Source organism: Pelodiscus sinensis, chromosome 19 (assembly GCF_049634645.1).
Source record: "Pelodiscus sinensis isolate JC-2024 chromosome 19, ASM4963464v1, whole genome shotgun sequence".
NCBI classification, from domain to species: domain Eukaryota; kingdom Metazoa; phylum Chordata; order Testudines; family Trionychidae; genus Pelodiscus; species Pelodiscus sinensis.
Window position 1 is genome coordinate 7,793,162 of NC_134729.1, and position 23,184 is coordinate 7,816,345.

The following is a 23,184-nucleotide window of genomic DNA, read 5'->3' on the forward strand; positions in this document are numbered from 1 at the left end:
CTCCCCCCACAGTCCAGCTGAGCCCTGTGCTAGTTCCCGGACTCCACATTCCAGCTGAGCTGCATGCTGGCTACCGCCCCCCACCTTCACAGCCCGGCTGAGTATGCTCCCACCTCCCCACCCTTGCAGCCCAGGTGGGCTGCATGTTCCTCCCCTCCTGCATAGCACTAGGCTCCCTGTCTTCCCACTCCCCCTACAGTGTGCCAGGACTCTGATCCTGGAATATCCATGGTTCTTCCGTACCATATATGTTGCCGGACCAGAGAGTTCTGGTTTATGAAGGTGCAACCTGTATTTCTTTTTGTTTATATTTTTTACAGTGCAAATATGAGTAATAAAAATAATAATATAAAGTTAGCCCTGTCCCATAGGCCGGATTCAGCCCACCAAGCCACTGGATCCAGCCGTGGACGGTACAGAGCCCCAGGCAGGGTCCTTGCTTGCCTCGCCCCACTAGCACGCCACTCAGAATCCTGTCTGCATTCAAATCTGTGAGCCCGGAGGGGAGAGGGAAAGGCTTTAGGAGCTGCTCCCGTCCCCAGCACAATCCCATTGGCCAGTTTTTGGCCAGAAACTGTCCAATGGGAACTGTCTGTTTCAATAACAAGCAACCAAGAAGCACCACGCCCCCTCCCCTGCAGGGCTGGTAGTTATTCACAGAGCACATAGCTGTAGCCTGTGCGGGGATGGGTCAGGCAGAGAGGCTGCTTCAGAAAAGTGCTGCTGGCTGGTAAGTTTTCTGGCCAGAGCCTGCCTTGCACCCCAGCCCCTCCCTTCCTCAACCCTTTGGCCCCCACTCCTGCTCCCTACTCCACATACCCAAATCCTCTGCTCCCCTCCTACACCATATTCCCTCCCAGATCCAGCACCCCAATCCCCTGCCCCAGGTCACAGTCCCCTCCTGCCCTAGCTCACAACCCTAACCCCTGCACCTCAATCCCCTGCACCACCTCCTGTACCCCAATTCCCTGCCCTAGGTCACAATGCAACCCCCTGCACTCCCAGTCCAATGCCCCAGGTCACAACTGCCTCCTTTGCCCAAACTCCCTCCCTTACCCCAAACTCCCTTCTGCCCGCAACCTCCATCCTAGACCCTGCACCACCTCCACTAATATGGAAGAGCGCAGCCCTCAACCACTTTCCGGATTCTGGGAGTGGCCCCCATCAGAAATCATTGCTCACCCCTGCTTGTGTTGGAATAGAAATCAAAATATTTGAAAATGTAGAAAAACCGGTCTAAAATATTTAATACATTTCAATTGGTATTCTATTGTCTAAAACTGCAATTGATTGTGATTACTGTTGTGAGTTAACCGTGTGAGTTAACTGCAATTAATTAACAACCCTAATTGTTAAACATACTAAATATCCATTTCCTGCTCATCACTGCCCTGCCAATCTGATCTGTGACAGGTGGTTCCCCCTAGGGCAGAGGGCCTCAGACAGTGAGGTGTGCCCTGTAGCACGGTGCTGAGGAACATTTTGAATGCCATGGGGCGGCATGAAGGGCAGGGAGCAAGTGCCACCCAGTTCTGCTCCCTTATTGGGGCTGCCAGCTTTCTAACTACACAGAACCAAACTCTCCTGTCTCACCATCTGCCCCTTCTCCAAGGCCCTTTCCTCCTCCCCCATTTGCTCCATCCTTCTTCCCTCTGCCATTCACTTTTCCCCACTCTCACTCACTTTCCCTGGACAGGGGTTGGGATGCATGGAGGGCAGGTAAAGGCTCCAGCGAGGGGTGTGGGCTTTGGGAGAGGGGCTGGGATGAGGGTTTGGGTACAGGAGGGGGCCATGGGTGAGGGTAGGGATTGGGGGTGTGGGCTCTGGGTTGAAGCTGGTGGAGTCTGGGGTGCAGGAGCAGGGGCAGGTCTTGGGAAGGTTGGGGTGCAGGAGGAGGTTTAGGGAGCAGAGTCCCCGCAGCATTTATTGCAGCTCCCAGGAAGTGGCTACTAGTTTCTGCAGCCCCTAGACACATGGGCAGCCAGGGGGGCTCTGCTCACTACCCTCATGTCTGCAGGCTTCACCCACTCAGTTCCCATTGGTCGTGGTTCCCGGCCACCGGGAGGGGCAGAGCTGGCACTGGGAGCGGGGGCAGTGTGCAGAGCCCCCCCAGCCATCCATGCACTTAGGAGCCACAGGGACCTAGCAGCCACATCTGAGAGCCATGAAGAGGCAGAATAGGTCGGGAGCCTGCCTAAGCCCCATGGCCCTGCTGCACCATAGATCAGACTTTAACGGTCCGGTCAGCAGTGCAAATCAGAGTAACCAGGGTCCCGTTTTGATGGGGTGTTACTGTCATAAACTGGATGTCAGGCAACCCTGTCCCAGCTCTGCTCCAGCCCTACCTGACCACAGCCTGGCCATGGCCCTGCCCCCTGCTGCAGTCCCTGGCTCCAGCTGCAGCCCCTTACTGGGGAGAGAGACAGACAAAATAAGGGATCATGCTGCCGTTTGGGGACCACTGCTAGCTGGGACTACAGGTTTCTGCTGATTCTACCAGCTAGTGAAAAGGCTGAGGTTGGACTTGTGAGAAGTGAGCGGGAACTGAGAACCCCCCTCTCCCCCCCCAACTCAGCTCATACAAAGGCCACTACATTTCCATTTGCTGGGAGTAACTTTCCACCCCTGCTGAACTGGAACGGATTCACACTTCGACTGAAGGTTTAATTCATTAGCCACGACCTGAGGCTTGTTTCTGGAAAGATCAGTTTGTTATGTCAACAGCTCACCATTCGGGTGCTGACTCAGGCAGGGTCCCCTCTCTCTGGACATAGGCAACATCCCACGCCCTGCGCTCAGACTGGGGTACACACTGCAGTGAGGGTGCAACACCCAGTCCACTCCGCCATACACTAGTAGCAATCAGTACAGAAGTCCCTGGGTACTTGTGTTCCCTTCAGAACTGACTGCAGGGGTGTATTGGATTGGTGTGTACATTTATTTAAATTCATAGGAGGACCTTGCAGTCATCCACACAGGTCATCAACAGTCTGATCCATTGCACCAGATCAGATCAACACTGAACCAACAGTCTGACCAACAGCATCCTGCTCTAATAGCAGGTGTGGAGCAGCCAGCAGCAGGTGAGCAAACACAAAGCTCTTTGGGAGCCAGCAGTGGAGGAGGGTGGAGTCTGAGGGTTCCTGGCGGTCAGAGCAGCATGGAAGCTAGTGGTAGCAGAGGCAAGCACGCAGTTTGGGCCATGTCTTCTGAAGGATGCTGACATCTGCAAATCTGCAGCGTTCCAGATAAAAAAATTGTATCGGCATCCATATCCACAAAAATGAGCACCCCCGTCTGAAGACGCAGCTACCCGCAGATTTTCAGGGCTCTACCAATGTCTCATTTTGATATAGACTCACAGAGAACACGGGCTCTGCTGCTGTGTGGGCCCATGTGAGCATATAGCTCATTTGCAGAGTGGCAGATGGGGCTACGTCTAGACAGCGCAGCTATTTCAGGGTAACGGAAGTATCCCAAAATAGCTACTCCGCCTCTTTAAATGCACCCATTATTTTGAAATACATTCCACACGGGCTAAGGGACTTGCCGGAATAGCGTTTTATTTCAAAATTTGGCCCTGTGAAGAATGCCAAGTTTTGAAATAAGCTATTTCAAGGTAAGGGCGCAGTGTAGATGCACCTGCAGGGATTAGCTGGGGCTGCTGAACAGGCCTGGCACTGGCCTCTCAGGATATGTCTACACAGCAGTGTTATTTTGGAATAACTCACGTTATTCCGAAATAACACAGTCAGCATCTACACAACAAGCAGTTATTTCGACATAATGTCAAGCTGGAGGACTGCTTACTCCGACTCCTGTAACCCTCATTGTAGGAGGGGTAAGGGAAGTCGGAGTGCTCTAACTCACACTTCCTATTGTGTAGACAGCGCCAAAAGTCAGAATAAGCTATTTCGACTTCAGCTGCGCAATTGACATAGTTCAAGTTGCACAGATTATTTCAGCTTTAGTCCTGCTGTGGAGATATGCCCTGAGAATCATAAGCCTGCTGAAGCTGTCTAGGGCTGTATTTCTCTTGCTCCATACGTAGTGCGGTCCCATCGCCCTTTGAGAATGCAAGATCTTAGGGTACGTCTAAACTACATGCCTCCGTCAACGGAGGCATGTAGATTAGACAGATCGGCAGAGGGAAATGAAGCCGCGATTAAAATAATCGCAGCTTCATTTAAATTTAAATGGCTGCCCTGCTCCGCCGATCAGCTGTTTGTCGGCAGATCGGGGCAGTCTGGACGCGCCGCGTCGACAAAGAAGACTTTCTTGATCAGCACAGGTAAACCTGGTTTCACGAGGCATACCTGCACCGATCAAGAAAGGCTTCTTTGTCGACGCGGCGCGTCCAGACTGCCCCGATCTGCAGACAAACAGCTGATCGGCAGAGCGGGGCAGCCATTTAAATTTAAATGAAGCCGCGATTATTTTAATCGCGGCTTCATTTCCCTCTGCCGATCTGTCTAATCTATGGAGGCATGTAGTCTAGACACACCCTTACAATCTGCTCTGAGAGACAGAAAGCAACATGGGAGAGACTCTAAGGCCCCCACAGATCTCACGGGGCTGCACAATTAAAATGCAACTGGAGTAATAATGGATAGCCCATAAGCAACACGCATTTCATGAAATACAGAAACCCCAGTGTGCTCCTTGCGTTGTTGAGAGGGAAAGGATGCAGCTCTGCTCCTCAGTGATCCCCCCAGAAAAGCTTGTCTCTGAAAAACCTGAGCTTTGTTACCAGTCTGGCTGGCTCTGATCGTAACCGTGTTCCAGCAACTCACCCTGCGCTGAGTCCGACTCCGGGTCTGTTCATGATGTGTAAACAGAACTGTTTAAAAAATGAGAGAATATTTTGTAAAAAATGCTGAGGTTTTGAATTGGATTCTATTGCAGGAGTCTCTGAATGGAACCTTTGTTTGTTTCTTCCAAGTGAAATATATCAACATTTCCTAAATTGTTACTTTATTTGCAATTTCCACTTTTCTCTCTTTTTTTTTTCTTCCTTTATTTCCTTCTTTGTCATGAGCACAATAAAATTAGTAATGTCCAGGCTACATTTGCTTTCCCCCCCTTTTCCACACTGTAGCTTTTCACATTTCTTCAGTCCTAGGGCAGTCTTTGGAGTCACACTTTAATTTCTCCTTTGGCCTCTCTAGGGCCTTGCCAAAGCTGAGAAGTTTTGAAAACTTACAGAGACAAAATGATTCACAGCGTTCCAGCTCTGGGTGTGGGGGTTGGGGGGAGGAGTAGGTTCCAAGTGTGAATTAGGCGATCCAGAGCTCCTCCAAAAGTGCTGGGAGGGAGGGGGGAGGTGTAAGAAGTGCAGAGCTCCAGTGACCTGATGTGCAGGAGGCACATGGGGGAAGAGAAGCAGCCAGGGGGTGTATGGGCTGCACTGACCTAGGCCCAATCTCCCATTACTGGGGAGGGAGTCTCGCAGGGAGGTGCTGACTGATGGGTGTTGTGGGTGTAAGCCACCCACCCTGCTACCGTGACAGGGAGCAACACTACCCCCCACTTCCAGTAAGCACACCTGCCACGGGTACCCCCTGAAGCACCCCCAACTGTACTCCCACTCCAGCAATGTCCTCTTTTTGTGCACCTGAAATATTGTAGCCCTAACCACAGCATCTGACTGGCTACCACACTAATGGGCTTTTCCTCACTCCATTATGCAGAAGGAGAAACTGAGACAAAGATCAGCGATGTGTCAAACCCAAGTTCACACACAGTATCAGAACAGGAGCTGGGAAGGGACCCAGGGTTCCTGAGACCTTCCCCCATACTTTAACCACTAGACCACACTCCCTCTCGTCGGATTCTTCGTGACCAGCCAATAGTGGACCCTTGGGCCAATTGCCTGCAATGAGCGGGGCATGTTCACAGTGTGACAGGCAGCCACTGCTGGGAACGTGGCAGGACCTTAACAGTACAGCCTTCCCTTCCCCCCTCCCCCCAGCCAGCAGGAGACTAGGTCTGGCACACTGTGCTATTGGTTTTCCTGTCCCAGCCCAGAGGCTGCCTTGGCTTGAGTACGGCAGAGTGAGCAAGCCCTGAGAATGTGCTTGGCCTTTGGCACAAAGCGCCATCACAGAGCCATCTGCATCCCATATCACAAGAGGCTGCTCACCCTCCTTCCCTTCTGATCCAAGGGCTGAGCCCTCTGGTTCTGATTTGCAGCCTCCTCAGGGCCCGCACCACTGAATTCCTTGTCTTCCTCACCCCGCCTGACTTCAAAGGGCAACCTCCTTCCTTTCATATCCACACACGCTACTCGTAAAGCCGGCAAACCCAGGGGAGCCTGTGAATGGAGCCTGGCTATTCTTGGAATATGATCTAATGTGGTAGCTTATTAGCTCCAGCCCTCACGCAAGGGGCACGTTGCAGACAGTGTGTGCAGGCAGGGGAGCAGGGCCTGCGATGGGGGTGGGATGGGAGTTTGTCTGAACTGTCCTTTTATCCCTGAGACGGGTGAAATGTCAGGGCAAGATGAGAGTGCGTAGGGAGGGACCCTGGGGAAGGAGGTACAGTGGTTTGAGGTGTGGCAGCACATATTGTTTATTTTAACAGCTCTGACACTCTTCTCCAGTTGGCCCAACCACTTTGGGGGTGCTGGGTTCTCCCGCTTGCTCTAGCCACACCGAGGAGTAGTGTTGCCAGATACTTTCACAAAAAAATCCCAAACATGGGTACCAAAGTTGTTGAGCAAAAGAAAAAGAAAATGTCCCCACTGGCCTTCCATCAGAGAAGGACAGAGAATACCGGATATTTTATATGTCCGGTATTTTCTGTTTTTTTTAACCGGACAGGGCCACTAATACCGGACTATCCAGGTGAAAACCGGACACCTGGCAACCCTACCCAGGAGGTTCCCAAGACAGTTCATGCAACCAGCACACTGACTGGCACTCAGCTACTGGCTGCACTGGATAATACTGCTCCATGCGTGGGAGGTTTAGAGCAGCATGTGTCAGACTTGGGCTGTCATCTTGTAATCCCAGGGAGGCCACTGAGGCCACGTCTACACTGCACATTTATTTCAGAATAAGCTATTTCGAAATAGCACGTCTATACTGCAGGGAAGCCTCAAAATGAGTCGGAGGCTTCCCTAATGTACACGGGCTATCGCGATTTAGAGCCCCAGGAGGAATAACTTAGAATGGCCCTGGTGAGGGGCTGTTTTGAAATAGCAGCAGTGGAGCGTCTACACATGCCTGATTTCGAAATTCTTTGCAGAACGAGGTTTACAGAAGTCGGAATAAGCCGCCAGTTATTTCGAAATTACAGAATTCCGGTGTAGACACTCGCATAGTTATTGGGGAGTAACAGCCGTTATTCCGAAATAACTTTACTGTGTAGACACACCCTGGGAGTTTTGCTGCTGATTTAGTGGATCAGGATTGGAAATGTAAAGTGTAAGCTCTTTGGAGCAGGGATGTGTCTAGTCCAGGCAGAACCTTGGTCCCATCCCCTTTGCCTTCTCACTGCCCAGATCACTGGGCTCAGAGCTTGGCCCAGCTGGGGGTGGGTAACTTCCTAATAAATAAGAAGCCAGGGCCTGCAGCCTCTCCATCCTCCTGACTCTGCAGATGCTGTGGGGAGGGGAGGTTAGTTGTTTTAAGCAAGTGACACCATCATCATCATCATCATCATCATCTTCCTCGCTCCTTCCGCTCCCTGGAACAGATGTTTGCAGAGATGAAAGAGAAATGGCCTCAGCCTGGGGCCTGCTGCCTTCAATCAGTCCCACGTTGTGCCACAGCCAGCTCCGCCCCGCTTTGCGGGTTTCACTGCCATCTGTTTTAAGGTAGTTGACTGGGATCACATGGGCCGTTCAGTCCCACTCCCACAGGGAGCAGCAAGCAGGCAGCCTCTGGCTCCCAGTCAGGCCCTGCTGGAGCATTTGTCCTTCCATTGGGGTGAGTAAGCTGGTAACTGCTCCTGAATCCATGCACAGCTCCTGGGCAAGTGCCTGCCCTACACAGGCCAGACTGTTAGTGAACAAGCACATGAAAGCGACAAGTCTCGCCTGCCTAGTGATACTTGGGAAAACAGAGATTAAGCTATTTCCCTGCCTACCTACTGCCCCCAATTTTAGAGTTGCCTAGTTTCCTGACTGGACGGACCAGATGTCATTTGCAGCAATGGCATCCGATTGGGAAAGCTGGCAGACCTACCCTGCCAAGCTAGTACCTACACAAGAGAGGAGAGGGCACACAACAATCCCATGCTTGTGATGTTATCATGGTTCTCCATAGGGATGTTGCTTCAAAGAGACTTTAACTCCAGACTTCAACGAGAAGCTTCAGAATTGTCATTCATGCTTAAATTTGACACTTTATGCATGGGTTTAAACAAAGACTCTAATTATCTCACCCATTACAAAGATAGCTTCCCCAATTATCACCCCTAATGTCATTACCTCACAGAAACTTACCTTCCCCCCTAACCCCAACTCTGTTCTAAAATTTGATTTGTCAATTTCACATGCGTTCACTTTTGTTTTGATTGTATCACTTTGGTATATATGGTTGTGCCGATTTTCTTCCACATATTGATCTGAGGAAGTGGGTCTGGCCCACGAAAGCTCATCACCTAATAAACCATCTTTAAAGTGCTACATAGTCCTGTCTTTTGTTTCAGCTACACCAGACTAACACGGCTGCATCTCTATCTCTATCAGAGAGAGGCAGCAAGTGGAGAGCAGGAGACAGTGTTGGTTAGAAACTGGCTTCAAAGCCGGTTCCCCCCAGCATAGTCTCCATGGGGGCAAGGGAGATAGAGGCACAATGGGAAACAGTGCGAGCAGGGACCAAAGCAGTCTCCACTGGCGCTGCTGCTGCTGCAATTCTGCTTTTGAAATGTACAAGATCTGATGAGGACCTTGTGAGGACCTTCTGCGTGAGCAGATGGCTGCCTCCAGTCCCTCGTCCAGGGGCTCGACGAGGAGTGCTGGGAGTGGGCCATTGACCGAGAGGAGCACTGGGCTGACCAAGAACAGCAGAAGGCTGTCTGGGACCGGCTGGTGAGCCAGCACAAGGCCACGTGCTTCTCCCTCACCTCCGCGATGAAGTGCATGACCTTGTGCATGGCCACCAGCCACATTGCCCCCATCTCCCTGGCCCCACCCCACCCCTACGCCTCTGGCTTTCCTTCCTAATCTTCCCAGTGGCTGCTGGGGCCCCTGAACATGGGGCGGTGGGACCTCGAGGGCAGCCGAAGCCTCCAGAGCTGAACGGGGCAGGCACTAGTCTCAGCCCCATCCCTGAGCCTCCCTCCCCCATTCCAGGTTCTTTCCCTAGTCCCTCCCCTGTTTTATACCCCCTAATAAACAGACTTGTTTGTTAACAAGAGGGCTCTTTTATTTGCTCTGCGGGGGAGGGGAAAGTGGGAAGGGAGGGCAGGTGGGGGAGGAAAGGTACACAGAGGGAATGCAGGGATTTCTTGTGGAGAGGTCTGCAGGACAGTCTGGCCTTGGCTGAAACTCTCCCTCAAGGTCTCCCAGATGAGCACAGACCCTTGATGTGCTCTCTGTATGGCACTGGCGTCTGGCTGCTCGCAAGCCCTGGCCAGCTGTTCTGCCTCTGCCTCTGGTTGCGATCCTGCCGTAGATGTCGGCATGGCGCTTCTTGGTTTAGAGATCCGAGAGGTTGGACACCTCCTCCCACACCTTGATAAGGTTCAGGCCCTCTGCACCACTCCAGGCCAGAGTTCTTCTGCGTCCCTGGGTGGTGGCGGCCATGGAAGCAGCAGAAGTGCTGGCATCCATCGGAGGGTGCGAGAGAGCTCTGGGGTCTATCTCAGGTCCTGGTCTCTCGCACAGGGCTTGTGCAGCTGGCCATGTGGGAGAAGCCTTTCTCCTCTTCCTAGGACATTTAGGCAATGTCTACATTGGCAAGATTTTGCACAAAAGCAACCACTTTTGTACAAAATCCTGCCACCTGTCTACACTGGCCGTGAGTATTTGCGCAAGAACACTGACTTTGTAATGTACAAAATCAATGGTTCTTGCGCAAATATGTCAATGCTCCCGCTCAGGGATAAGCCCTCTTGCGCAAGTATTCTTGCACAAGAGGGCCAGTGTAGACAGCCAAGTTAATTTCTTGCACAAGAAAGCCCGATGGCTAAAATGGCCATTGGAACTTTCTTGCACAAGAGAGCGTCTACACTGATGCTTTTGCACAAAAGCAAATCTTTTGCGCAGAGGCACATGCCAGTATAGACACTCTCTTGCACAAATACTTTTAACGGAAAAACTTTTCCATTAAAAGTATTTGCGCAAAATCATGCCAGTGTAGACGCAGCCTTAGAGCTCCATAGGAGGAGGAGAGCAGTGGAGATGCCTGATGTGACCAAAGCAGTCAGAGCTGCAGTTATGAGAGATCTCCGCAGGCCAAATATTTTGAATTAGTGGCACTGGAGCATCCAAATTACTGTTATTTTGAAATTGCTATTTCGGAATTAGCATTCCTCCTTGTGAAAAGCAGGAGTGCAGCGTTCAAATTCCGCTGCCCGTTATTTTGAAATAACAGGCTTGGTAGTGTGGATGCCCCACTTATAAATTCAACGTTGGGGGGCTATTTCGAAAAAGAGCCTAGTGTAGACCAGGGCTTATAGACTGTGATCACATCATCCCTTAATCTTTTCTTTGCTAAACAACACAGATTGAGCTCCTCAAGTCCTTCACTATATCCATTCCATCATGCTCTTCCCGGGGCCCTATCCACTATAACAAACTCTTGAACTGTGGGCACCACAACAGCATCCCAGCAGCAGTAGCACCTGTTCCCAATATTCCTACTTGAGATTCCCCTGGATCATGTTAGCCCTTTTGGGTACTGTGTCATGCTGGGAGCTCATGTTCAGCCACCACAACTCCCAAATCTCTTCCAGTCACTGCCTCCCAAGCTACAGCCCCCATTCTCTATGCCTGGTGAAGTCTTACTGAAAAACATCATCAATGGTTCAGCAAGCCCCTCAGCCTTCTCTTTTGAAACTCTTGGGTGCAAGTTCCCTGGACCTGCTGATCTAAAAATGGCTCACGTTGAAAGTTGTTGTTTAACATCCTTCTGAGTTACAAGTGTACTGAACAGAGTATTATCCTCATTCCATGGTATGGGCACCTCTCTTTTTTTTTTTTTTTTTTTTCTAAATATAGACCAATTATTTTTGGTAATTTTACCATGTCCATTAATAAGGGAAGAATGTCATTTTTAGGTTTATTTTTGTTCCTAATATACTTTCAAAATGCTTTTCATTGTCCCTAACTCTGCTGACCACAGATTTTTCTTTGTATTCCTTTGCGTTCCTTATAATTTTTCTACACTTCCAGCTTCTTTTATATTCATTACTATCAATTTCCTCTTTCTTCCATTTGTTACATGCTATATTTGATAATTGCTTTCATTTTCTCTCAAAACCAAGTCCATTTTCATTTAACCAATATGGTCTTCTTCCTCATTGTGGCTGTTTGGGCATTTAGTAAAATGTTCATAATTTTTAATTATCGTTCACATTTTTCTGATTAAATTCTTCCTCCCAGTTAATTTGGCTCATAATTGTTTTCAGCTTTGGAAAACTGGCCCTGTTAAAGCTAGCATTAAATTTTAGTTCTGTGGTCACTTACTGTTAGAAGAAGGTCTGCTATAGAATTCCCTGACACTTTTTGACATAGGAAATTATCTATAGTGTTGAAAAATGCCCAGGATGTTTTAGTACCAACAAAATTGAAGCCCCCCCATGACCACACAGCATTTTCCCCACCTGTTGTAGAGAGGTGCATAAGATGGTCATCCTGTATCCTGGTGTGGTTTCTAGCACACACCAGTTAACATCCCATCTTGTGCTTTATTTGTTAAAACATGATCCATAAGCATTGAAGGTAACTTTGTTCCAAGTTATCATTGACAGAGCCAGGCCTACGCTACAGACTTATATTGCTATAACTGTAACAAAACCATGCTGAGTTATCTCCCTAGCAGCCACTTCCAGGAGCCGTGGCAGGTAGGGTGCCCGCCTTAGCCATGGGCCCCCACTGGGTCCCTGACCTGACTTTTAACAGTCCAGACTTCCCCTGAGGGCCCACCCGACAGCAGCCTAGGGTTGCCTGGTATCCGGTATTCACCCAGACAGTCCGGTATTTTCACCTCCTGTCCAGTAAAAAAAATCCAGAGAATACTGGACACTTGAAATGTTCAGTATTTTCTGATTTTTTCCCTGGCCAGGAGGCGAAAATGCCGGGCACATGGCAACTCCATGCTCCTCCCCCAAGCCCTCCCCTGGCTCCCAACACCCCCCAGCCCCCATGCTTACCTGGTTCCCCAAGGCTGCCAGCAAAAAATGGCTGCGGGCCAAAAGACTGAGGGGAAGCTTCCCCTGGGTCTTAGTGCTCAAACTCTCCACTCTGCACTCACTTTTAAAGGGGACATGCTGTTTTAATGCTGTTTTATTTTTATTTAGTTAGTTAGTTAGTTAGTTAGTTAGTTATTTGGCTTAATAAGTCCTTGGAGTCTTTTTTTTTTCTCAACAACTTTGGTCTCCCTCCCTTTTTTCCCCCTTCAACAGAATTTTTTCCTGTTTGTTTGTTTATTTTTGAGGGGGAGGGGGATTCGGTATTATTGTTTCAAACATCTGGCAACCCTATCCCTGTCCCAAGCTGTGAGGGGGCTGAGAGTGACTGAGGTGCTGCTGCTGGGAGAGGGGCTGTTTGACTGCCCTGTAGACCAGAGCCTGCAGATCCAGAGAAGGCACCGAATGGGCAGCACAGTGCAAGCTTCCAACACCACCCTGTGCTCTAATGTGCCCCATTCCCAGCCTCTGGGCCGAAAGGGTGTGCTGGCCTGGAGGACTAGCTACATGTGGCCTTGAGTGGCGACCCTCCAAGCACAGCACAGTGGCTGCTGCAGGAGGGTGCACGCTGGCTCAGAAGGGGGTGGGGACCCTTCCTTCTCATTCAGTGCTGAGCCGAAGCCCTGGAACCACGGCGGGACAGGCTGCACCACTGAGTGCTGTCTGTTGAACGAGTCAGAAAGAAGCAGTTTGCATGAGACCAGGGGGTCAGTTCAGGACCTGGCTCATTCCATGTTGGGTCCCTTTGCCCTGCCTGTGCTCGGTAACCGTGCAGGCACTCGTAAGCAGCTGCTGCTTGGGCAGAACACGCTTGCATTGCTGCTGAATGCTCCCAACACAGCATGCTTGCTGTGCCCCCCCCATCCCGTAGCACTGCCCTGCTCTGCTGCACCACTTGAGGCTCTAGGGACGTCTGCAACTCAGCCCTGGGCAGCAGGATGCGTGCCTGAAGCTCAAGGGAGAGCATTGCCAAGGCTCATGTTCAGAGCTGCTGCACACCAGTTCGCAGTGGGGGAGGGGATTTCCCCGGGGTGGGGGGAGGGAGACTCCCCATTGGGCACAGAGGGAGTGTTCTGTGGGGAAGATTGTCCATGGGAAGAAGGAGGATTTTCCCTGGGGTGTAGGGGATGTGCCATGCGGAGAGAGGGTTCTCAATTGCCGGTCTGGGAGCAAAGTGGTTGCTTTGCAGGGGTTGCCTGACTGCGGCTGACTCTGGATCTCTCTCCCTAGGCGCTCCTGGGATGTGGGACAGACAAGCACCATGCTTCTGCCTCAAACAGAACAAAACATAAATGAAGCCAGGAATAAAGCGCCCCAGCGCCGCAGATGCTATTCTTCTCCTGAGCCGCCCCGGCCGGGGCAGGATGAGCAGGCGCCTCCTTTGGTACAATGATGACTTCTCAGCACAGGAACCTCTCACTTCCTCAGTCCTTTGACAAAGACCTGGAGAAAACGGGGTCTCTAGCAGAGGCAGAAATCCAAGCCAGGCCCGGACCATTTGGCTTGTAACAAGCTTGTGGGATCATGTGTATAAAACTCTTTTGCAAGATAATTTATTTTTGACTAGCAGATAAAAATAGCCAGTTATAAACCAGTCCTCTGTCTGCAGGGCAAGTGCCCCCGGCCCCCCAGAAAGGCTCCAAGGGGCCCACTCATGCCCATTTGCGCCCAGTGCTTGGCCTGCTGATGGGAACTGCCTGGCATGTCTCATCCATACATCCTGCAGCAGGACTGGATAACACAAGAAGGGATCTCTGGGAGTTACCTGTGTCCGTGTAACCTGCCCTCAGCTTGGGAGTCTCTCCCATTTGCCAGCAGCAACTGCCTAGATAAGAGGGCTCCGTTTGGGCCACCAGAATGGCCCTGTTTTTCCCACTTCCTATTTCATCAGGTGCTGGAAGCCACGGAGAGAGACCAGCCCGATGTGCTGGCTTTGGGGAGCTGTGCTGGAAACGCCAGAGAGGAGCTGATCATCCCACCTTCCAGCAGCAGCCCTGCCAGCTGCTCCCTCTAGCCTAGAGGATGACGCTCCACCGCAGGCATCCCCACAAATGTGCCCAGATGCTTCTTAGAACCTGAAGCGGCTCCATTGTCTAGAGCAGGGCTGGGGAACCTTTTCTGAGTCGGGGGCCACTGACCCACAGAAAAAATCAGTCGGGGGCGCACACAAGTGAGAAACTTTAAAGAAAAAACAAAAAACCAAATCCGCACTGACATGGCCCCTGACTGAGAAGGGGAAAGACTCCAGAGCCTAGTGGGGCCCAGGCTAGTAGATTTTGTGTGCTTCAGCCCCGCAGGGAGAGAAGCAGGGGGTGGGGACGGCTTAAGCACCAGCATGGCTTCCCGATGCCGGGAAGAGCCCTGAGCCTTGGAGGCCAGATCCAGACAAGCCGGAGGCTGCATCCGGCCCCCAGGCCTTATGTTCCCACTCCTGGTCTATAGCATCAAGCAGCTTCTTCCTGGCCGTACTTCCTCCTCCAGTCTCATCCCCTTGTAAGCTGCTAGCTAGCTCTGGGGAGTGAGCGGGGGGAGCCAAGGAAGGGCGAGCGAGTGCTGGCAGACAGAGTGTATGTGCCGCACTAGAACTGACCTGAGCTGTTGTCCTGGGTGATGGCTTAGTCCAGCCACATTTGCAGACCTTTGGCTTCTTGCTTTAGTGCCAATGGGAAGGCAGTTCATAGACTGGGTGAAATCCAACTCCAGAGGACTAAGTAGAGAGATGAGAACATCCATGTCTTAAGTGTCTAAGAACTTGCATCAGAAACGTCTGACCCTGGGTAGCCCTGCATACTGGTAAATTGCTGCTTGGGCAGAACGCACTTGCATGCTGCTCAATGCACTCGGCTGGCATACGTGCTGTGTGGCATCCCATCTCGTAGCACTGATCTGCTCTGCGGTGCCACTAAGGCCCTTGGTAAGCCCAGCACGCCTCTGCTTGTATAACGCCTACAGGCAGAATCAAGCCTAGGACCTCTGGAGCTGAGCGCATGAGCTTCTACCGCAGGAGCTAAAAGGCAGAGGGCTCACAACTAAGGCTGTAGAGCAGACTCATTATTCTCGCTGTAAGTGGTCCAAGGGCCACTCATGGGACAGCACGGCACACCCAGCAGGTGTGTGAGTTGCACTTGCAACTCAGCTCCGGGCAGCAGGAGCCCAGAGAGCGCATACATCCCAAGGCTCATGTTCAGAACTGCTGAGCACCAGTTCTCAGTGGAGAAGAGGAGTCTCTGTAGGGGGCGGGGGAGTCTACTGGCTCTGGCTGGTTGGAGCCAGTAGATTCCACTAGCTTGGCTAGTTGGAAATCAAGAGCACAAAAATCACACATTCAAATTCCTGTGCGAAGGGGGGAGGGGCATTAGAGACTTTACTGATATTTTAAATACAATTTTCGCCCAGGTCTGACACTAGGCATGACTAAGAACCTGACTCTGGGTCCAGCTAGGTGTGGCCTCTCCAAGCTTCTCCAGCTCCCAAGTGAGGTTCGCAGCACAGGTCGATGGAGGGACGCTACACCCAGCCAGTGAATTTGCAGCAGAATAACCAGCTGGTTCCCAGGATTTTGCTTGATAAGGAACCTCCAATCCAATAGGGAGGGCTCTGCAATGCAGCCAGGCCACCACACCTAGATCCACATGTAACTCTAGTCTGGTACTGGAGCAAATGGTCTCCGCTCCTCTGAAATCAGCCACTTTCTTTAGGCACCTAAATGTGAATGCTTTGGCGGAAGGATAAATAGCAGATGTGGGAGTTTCCATATGGATCCTCACTGAGCTGATGTGCATTGCTCTGAGCAATCTTCTGTGCACAATAGTTCTGTCCTCCAAGGCAAGAGCTGTGCAACTGCTGACTCTGCTCTGAACCCGATGATCGTAGCCCTTGGACTGTCTGGAGCCATCCGAACAGGATCTCCTCTGGTATCGCGTGTCTGCTCATTCCTCCTGATTCACCAGACACAACAGGCAGTTTTCGCACATTCAGGTGCAAACCCACAGTACAAATGATCCTGCAAAAAGGCAACGCTCCACATCTTCCCAGCCATTAGCAAACCAAACCCTGGCTGCGGAATGAGGGAAAACTCTTGTTCTTCTTCCAGCAGCCAGGAGTCCATCCAGATTCTGGTTCCTGTTTGTCAAATGATAAAAATGCCAAAATCTGTATTCTTCAGACATAAGAATGACCACACTCGGGCTATGTCTACACTATGGGGTTTTTCCGGGGTACTGGAGGTATCCCGGAAAAACTCCGCCGTGTCCAGGAAACACATCTGCGCTTCCACTTTTTTTTTTTTTTTTTTTTTTTTCAGAAGAGCAGATGTGTTTTTTCGGATGCCCTCTCTTCCTCTTCCCACAAGGACGAAAGGCTCTTCCAGAAGAGGAGGATTTTCCAAAATTTGACCCAGTGTAGACGGGCCAAATTTCAGAAAAGCCTCTTTTGAAAAAACTATCAGAAAAAGGTACATAAATTGTGGAGCACAATTTTCTGATAGATCATTGTAGTCTAGACATACTCTGGGTCAGACCAAAGGTCCATCTAGCCCAGTATCCTATCTTCCAACAGTGTCCAATTCCAAATGCCCCATGAGGGAATCAACAGACCAGGTAACTATCAAGTGATCCATTCCCCAGTTTCTATCAAAGAGAGGCTAGGAACACCATCCCTCCCCATTCTGGCAAATAGCCACTGATGGACCTACCCTCCATGAATTTATCTAGCTCTTTCTTGAACCCTGTTATATTCTTGGCCATCACAACATCCCCTGCCAAGGAGTTCCACAGATTCACTGTGTGTTGTGTAAAGAAATACTTCCTTTTGTTTGTTTTAAAACTTCTGACTATTAATTTTATTTGGTGGCCCTTACTTTTTGTATTATGGGAAGAAGTAAATAATACTTCTTTATATACTTTCTTCACCCCAGTTGTGATTTTATAGACCTCTATAATATGCTCCCTCTCTCATCTCTTTTCTAAGATAAAAAGTCACAGTCTTATTAATCTCTCCTCATACTGGAACTATTCCATACTCCTAATTATTTTTGTTGCCATTTTCTGAACCTTTTCCTATTTCAATATATCTTTTTTGAAATAAGGTGACCATATCCGTACGTAGTATTCAAGATGTGGGCGTACCATGGATTTATATAAAGGCAATAAGATATTCTCTGTCTTATTCTGTCTTGTTATCGAGCCCTTTCTTAACTATTCCCAAAGTTCAGTTTGCTTTTTTGACTGCAACTGCAAATTGAGTGAATGTTTTCACATAAAAAGAATGGCTCAGGATTCCCTCATGTCCTCAGCTGTGAAGACAGATGCAAAAATTAATTTAGCTTCTCTGCAATGATCTTATCATCCTGGAGGGCTCCTTTAGAATCTCAATCATCCAGTGGCCCCACTGGTTGTTTCGGAGGCTTCCTGATTCTGATGTACTTTTTGATTTGTTTTTGTTTGTTTGTTTTTTCTGTTACTTCCTGAGTCTTTGGCTAGCTTTTCTTCAAATTCTTTTTTGGCCTTCCTAATTATATTTATACGTGTCATTTGCCAGAGTTTATGCTCCTTTCTATTTTCCTCACTAGGATCCACCTCTTAAAAATATGCCTTTTTGCCTCGCTCTGCTTCTCTTACTTTGTTGTAAGAGGCAATGAGAGGCACGGTGTTACTTTTTTGGTTCTCTTTTTGAGTTTTTAGTTTGGGGTATACATTTAAGTTGAGCCTCTATTATGATGCCTTTAAAAAGTTTCCATACAGCTTGCAGGGATTTAATTTTTGGCAATGTACCTTCAATTTCTGCTTAAATTACCTGCTCATTTTTGCATACTTCTTTCTGAAATTAAATGCTAAGGGGGTTGTGCTGCTGTTTTTCCTGCCACAGGGATGTTACATTTGATTATATTATGGTCACTATTTCAAAGCAGTCCAGCTCCTCCTCTTCTACCTCTAAGATGGAACCAGTACTTGTGACACTGGCACAAGACCCGTTCTGTTTCCACGTGACAACAGAGCAATCTAAGGTTAGCCACATCAGTGCATGTCACTTTTCACATTCCTCTAGCACTGTGGGATTGCACCCTTCTTGCTGCATTGATGCAAAACACCAACACAAGACAGTCAAACCTTACTATGACATCAGAGTAACTCAGCCAAGCATTCCCCTTCCTATCTTTCTCATTTGCAAGCTGCAATTTTACTGGTTGAACCAAGTAAGTAGGCAGAAACGGTATCCATCAATACATCAATCCAATAGTATTTATGCACAAGAAATTTTATTTATGTGCATCCTCTTGTTGCAACATGTGGGGTGACTCATGTGAATGCCTGTATGTATTCGTCGGCAGGCTCCAGCCATTCAGTTTTAGTTGCCAGCCACCAGAAGGTCAAAGGAATTTTGCAGGTTAAATGTGTTTTCCTATGTAACCCTTACTTTCTACATATATCAGCTGGTGGATGCTCTGCCCTCATGAGCTGATAGCAGTTTTCAAATTATCTAATTGTTCATGAAAATAAAAATGATATTAAAATATGATTTTGTATATCTTCATTTATTAAGACCCAGGATGTATCTGAAATATAATGAAAGCCATTTTTGTGATACGTTGCCTTTAAAATTCTCCTTAAAATTAAGCTTGTCAAGCATTAATCAAAGAATACTAAATATAAATATTTAAAGAAAAATACTTTAAATTCTCTTTTATAAAATTAATATTGTGTTGAGATTCATTATAAAACCCACTATATCATATTACTTAAAATATCAAGAAATTTTAATACAAAGGGGAAAAATACCCTTAAATCAGATCTATTTTTTCATTTGTTATACAGCTATCATTATTTTTTATTACTTAAAACTAGTAGTGTCAATTAATCACAGTTAAATCACGCAACTCAAAAATTACTTGTGATAAAACATGAATCACAATCACATTTAATCACACTGTTAAACAACAGAATACTAATTGAAATGTATTAAATATTTTTTATTTTTTTCTACGTTTTAAATATATTTTATTTCAATTACAACAAAGAATAAAAAATGTACAGTACTCACTGGATATTATTTTTATTACAAATACAGGGTGAACCAATCAGTAGCACCCCTGGGACCTGACCTATGCTGAACCAGAGAATTTGACAAACCATGGGAGGTCAATATTATCTAGCAGCATTACCAACACTTCCATGGCTTATTAGGCTCTTAGAAAATATGTAGGGGTAAATTAGACCAAAACAGCAGCACAGAACACTGAGAGCGAAGACTGGTGGCTGTAAAAAACTTTATGGGACCTCAGGAAACTTGGCCACACCCATAATAAGTGGACACCGGGTTAATTAAAATCATGCTGGACCACGGATGTTGCAACACCAGAGAGTGCCAGACTAGAGAGTTTCAACCTGTATTTGAACTCTTAAAATGATTTCAATTTACCTCAGACATGTACTGTAGTGAAATCTTTTTATCATGAAAGTCTGATTTTTTGGGGTTACATAATTGAACTCCAAACCAAAACAATGTCAACTTTAGCACCTACAAGTCCATTTAGTCCTACCTCTTGTTCAGCCAATTGCTAAGACAAACAAGTTTGTTTACATTTATGGGTGATGCTGCTGCCTGCTTCTTACTTACCACTCCACCTTACAGTGAGAACAAGCATTTGCATGGAACTTTTGTAGATGCCAGATAAGTTCTCTGTAGCCTGGGCAGCCATGTGGCTGCACAGCTGCCTAGTTACCATCAAAGAGGTGGTCATGGAATCCGCACAAGGCAGAGAGGAGGGTTGCCTCACCCTCAGCTTCACTTCCAGCCTGATGGCCAGGGGAGAGACAGCCTGAACCAAGCACTTCACCACCAGACCAAATACAACTGCGGCCTGGGCAGACTGGTCCCAGAGCCTCCCTATCATGGCCAGACTTGGAACCCTCATGGCCACACCTGGAGACTCCTCCCATCATAGCCAGAGTGGCCCATGCAGCCTGGACCTGTTCCCTCTTCCTCTCCCCTTTTCCCCCACCAGGGCCAGAGAGGTTGGAGCCACCCAGCCCCAGACCTTCCCTGCCACAATCAGTCCAGGACTGACCCCCTCTCCACAGCCATGACTGGTTCAACCTGCTCTTAAATATCTCCAGTGATAGAGAGGTCACAACCTCCCTAGGCAATTTATTCCAGTGCTTAACCACCCTGACCGCAAAAGCCCCATGTCCTGACCTGGCCCCCTCCAGCCTCACCCCTGAGCCCACGCCCTCAGACAGAGCCTTTGCACTCCAACACTGTGCCCCAGTCCTGAGCCCTTCATGCCCAGCCTCGCCCTAGAGTCCGCACCCCCCAGACAGAGCCTTCCCACTCCTTCATCCCAGCCCTCTGCCCCAGGCCTGAGTCTCAGAACCCCTTGTCCCCACCCCAGCCATATGTAAGTGATATGCTGCACCTCACCTCCATATTGGTGCACATAACAAAATTCAAACCACTCAGGGGTGGGAAAAAATGAGAGCTGCATGCCAGATACGCTATGCATTTGTATATTCCCTCATTCTTCAGCCGCCATTCCAGAGGACATGAGTTCATGCAGATGACACTCATTAAAAATGATGAGTTAATTAAATTTGCGCCTGAACTCCCTGGGGGAGACTTGAATGTTGCATGCTCTGTTTTACCACATTCTGCCATGTAATTCGTGTTCTAGCAGTCACAGATGATGCCCCAGCACATGTTATTTTTGAAAACACCTTCACTGCACAGTGAGCTTTCTAAAGAGAGCTGCCGCACTCACCCCAAGGCTTAGGAACCCAAAGTGCCTTCCACAATCTGAGAGGGACGAGGTGTGGCGTTCGCTATGAGAAGTCTGAACAGAGCAGCACTTTGGTGCGAAAACAACAGAGCCTGAAATACAAACTCAGCTTTTGGTTGGTGGCATCTGACTCAGATGATTAAAATGACCATGCTTGTTCTGCTCTTCTATTGCAGGGGCAACTGGTCAGGAAGGACCCTGGGGGGCACCAGCAACATGAGCAACCCGCCATGTGACTCCTCCCTGCACCACCCCTAGCCTGGGGAAGACTGGGACAATGCCCCTCCACTCCAGGCACTGGCCCTACCCCGCCTCTGCTGTTCCCTGCCTCTTCCCCCAAACTCCCTCTGCCACTGGCCACCCCTGGGAAGAAGCTAGCAGATAGGCTGTGTATCCCCCACTGTCCTGGGGAGCAAATGGCATCCACCCCCTGCCCTGAGCCCCCCCCCCCCAAACCCTCCACACTCCCAACCCCCAGCCCTGACTCCTGCTCCTTTTTGCTAGACATTAAAAGTTATGAAATGACTCAGTTTATGGCTTATCAGAAAAATCTATAACCCAGGAGTGGGAAGCCTGTGGCTGAGTCAAGGCAAGTTGCATGTTCTGCCTGGCGGAGGGAGGAGGCAGTGCTGCGCGGTGCTGTACCCCCTCCCCCTGCAGCTGGGGGAATGGCAGCACAGGGAATCTAGCACATGGAAGCTCTATCCTTCTGCTAACTTGTAGGCACTCCCATCACTCCCACTGGCTGGGGGAAGGGAGAGCATTCATCTCCACCACCAGTCCACTTCTGCACCCCTCCTCCCACCCAGACCCCTTATGCCCACCCCAGCCCATTCCTGCAACCCTGCCTCTGGTCCAGACCCTGCATCCCCACCCCACCCCTGCTCCTGTGCCCTACCTCCCAGCCAGACCCTCCGCCCCCACCCCACTCCTGCACTCGACCTCCCATCTAGATTCCGCATCCCCACCCCACTTCCCATGCAGAGCCTGCATCCCCCAACCCAAGCCATTTCCTGCATGCTATCTCCCACCCAGACTCTGCATCCCTCATTTCCAGCTTGCTCTCTAGTACCCCATCCCCCATCTGTACCCTCCTCTGGCACACTGAAAGGGCGGGTTACTCACCCTCTGCAATAACTGAGGGTACGTCTACACTACAGCGCTAGTTCGAACTAACTTAGTTCGAATTACTTAATTCGAACTAAGCTAATTCGAACTAACGCGTCTAGAACTAAAAACTAGTTCAAATTAGCGTTTTGCTAATTTGAACTAGCAAGTCCACATTGAGTGGACCCAGAACAGGGCTTAAGGATGGCCGGAAGCAGTGCCGGCAGGGCATCAGAGGAGGACTTAGAGCGTGGAGCTGCTGTCTCAGGCTAGCCGAGGGCTGCATTTAAAGGGTCCCGACCCCCACCCCGGACAGACAGTTCTAAGGGGTGCCCCGCTTGCAAAGAAGTTCTGGCTTGGAGTGCCCGGAGTACCCACACTGGGCACATCACACCACTCGGCCATCAGCCCGGCTGCACTTGCCGCAGGCTGCCATCTGGGGAGAGGGGGCAATCGGGGGGCTGCAGGAGAGCTTCCACCCCCAGAAGCCCGCAGAGCCAGCCCAGTCCTCCCCATCGGGGGCTCGTACCCCATTCCTCCCTCACCTCCTTCCACTTACCCTTCCCTAGCCCCCCTTCTTATTGATGTACAAAATAAAGATAACGTTTCTTCCAACATTGACTCTGTCTTTACTGAACAAAACTGGGGGAGACTGGGAAAAGGAGGTGGGAGAGGGGAAGAGAAAGGCTGGGAGAGGGGAGGGCAACTAACATGATCAGGGGTTGGGAACAGGTCCCATATGAAGAGAGGCTACAGAGACTGGGACTGTTCAGCTTAGAAAAGAGGAGACGGAGGGGGGACAGGATAGAGGTCTCTAAAAGCAGGGGTTGGGTGGAGAGGGTGCATTCAGAAAAGTTCTTCATCAGTTCCCATAAAGAAGGACTAGAGGACACCAAAGGAAAGGAATGCGTAGCAGGCTTCAAACTAGTAAGAGAAAGTTGTTC

The 23,184-nt window shown here is 49.5% G+C and overlaps 1 protein-coding gene across 2 annotated transcripts in view; it reads left to right on the forward strand.

The window, feature by feature from the left end:
* LOC102463690 (twist-related protein 2-like) overlaps positions 1 to 22,319 on the forward strand; it is a 39,986-nt gene extending 17,667 nt beyond the window's left edge. The window contains exon 2 of one of the 2 annotated variants that reach the window (XM_075902091.1): positions 21,310 to 22,319. The gene's annotated coding sequence lies outside the window, so the exon portion shown is untranslated. Of the gene's footprint in view, positions 1 to 13,590; positions 16,391 to 21,309 lie in introns of those variants that run through there. The other variant, XM_006134641.4, reaches the window with a different exon arrangement.
* Positions 22,320 to 23,184: the final 865 nt, after the last annotated feature.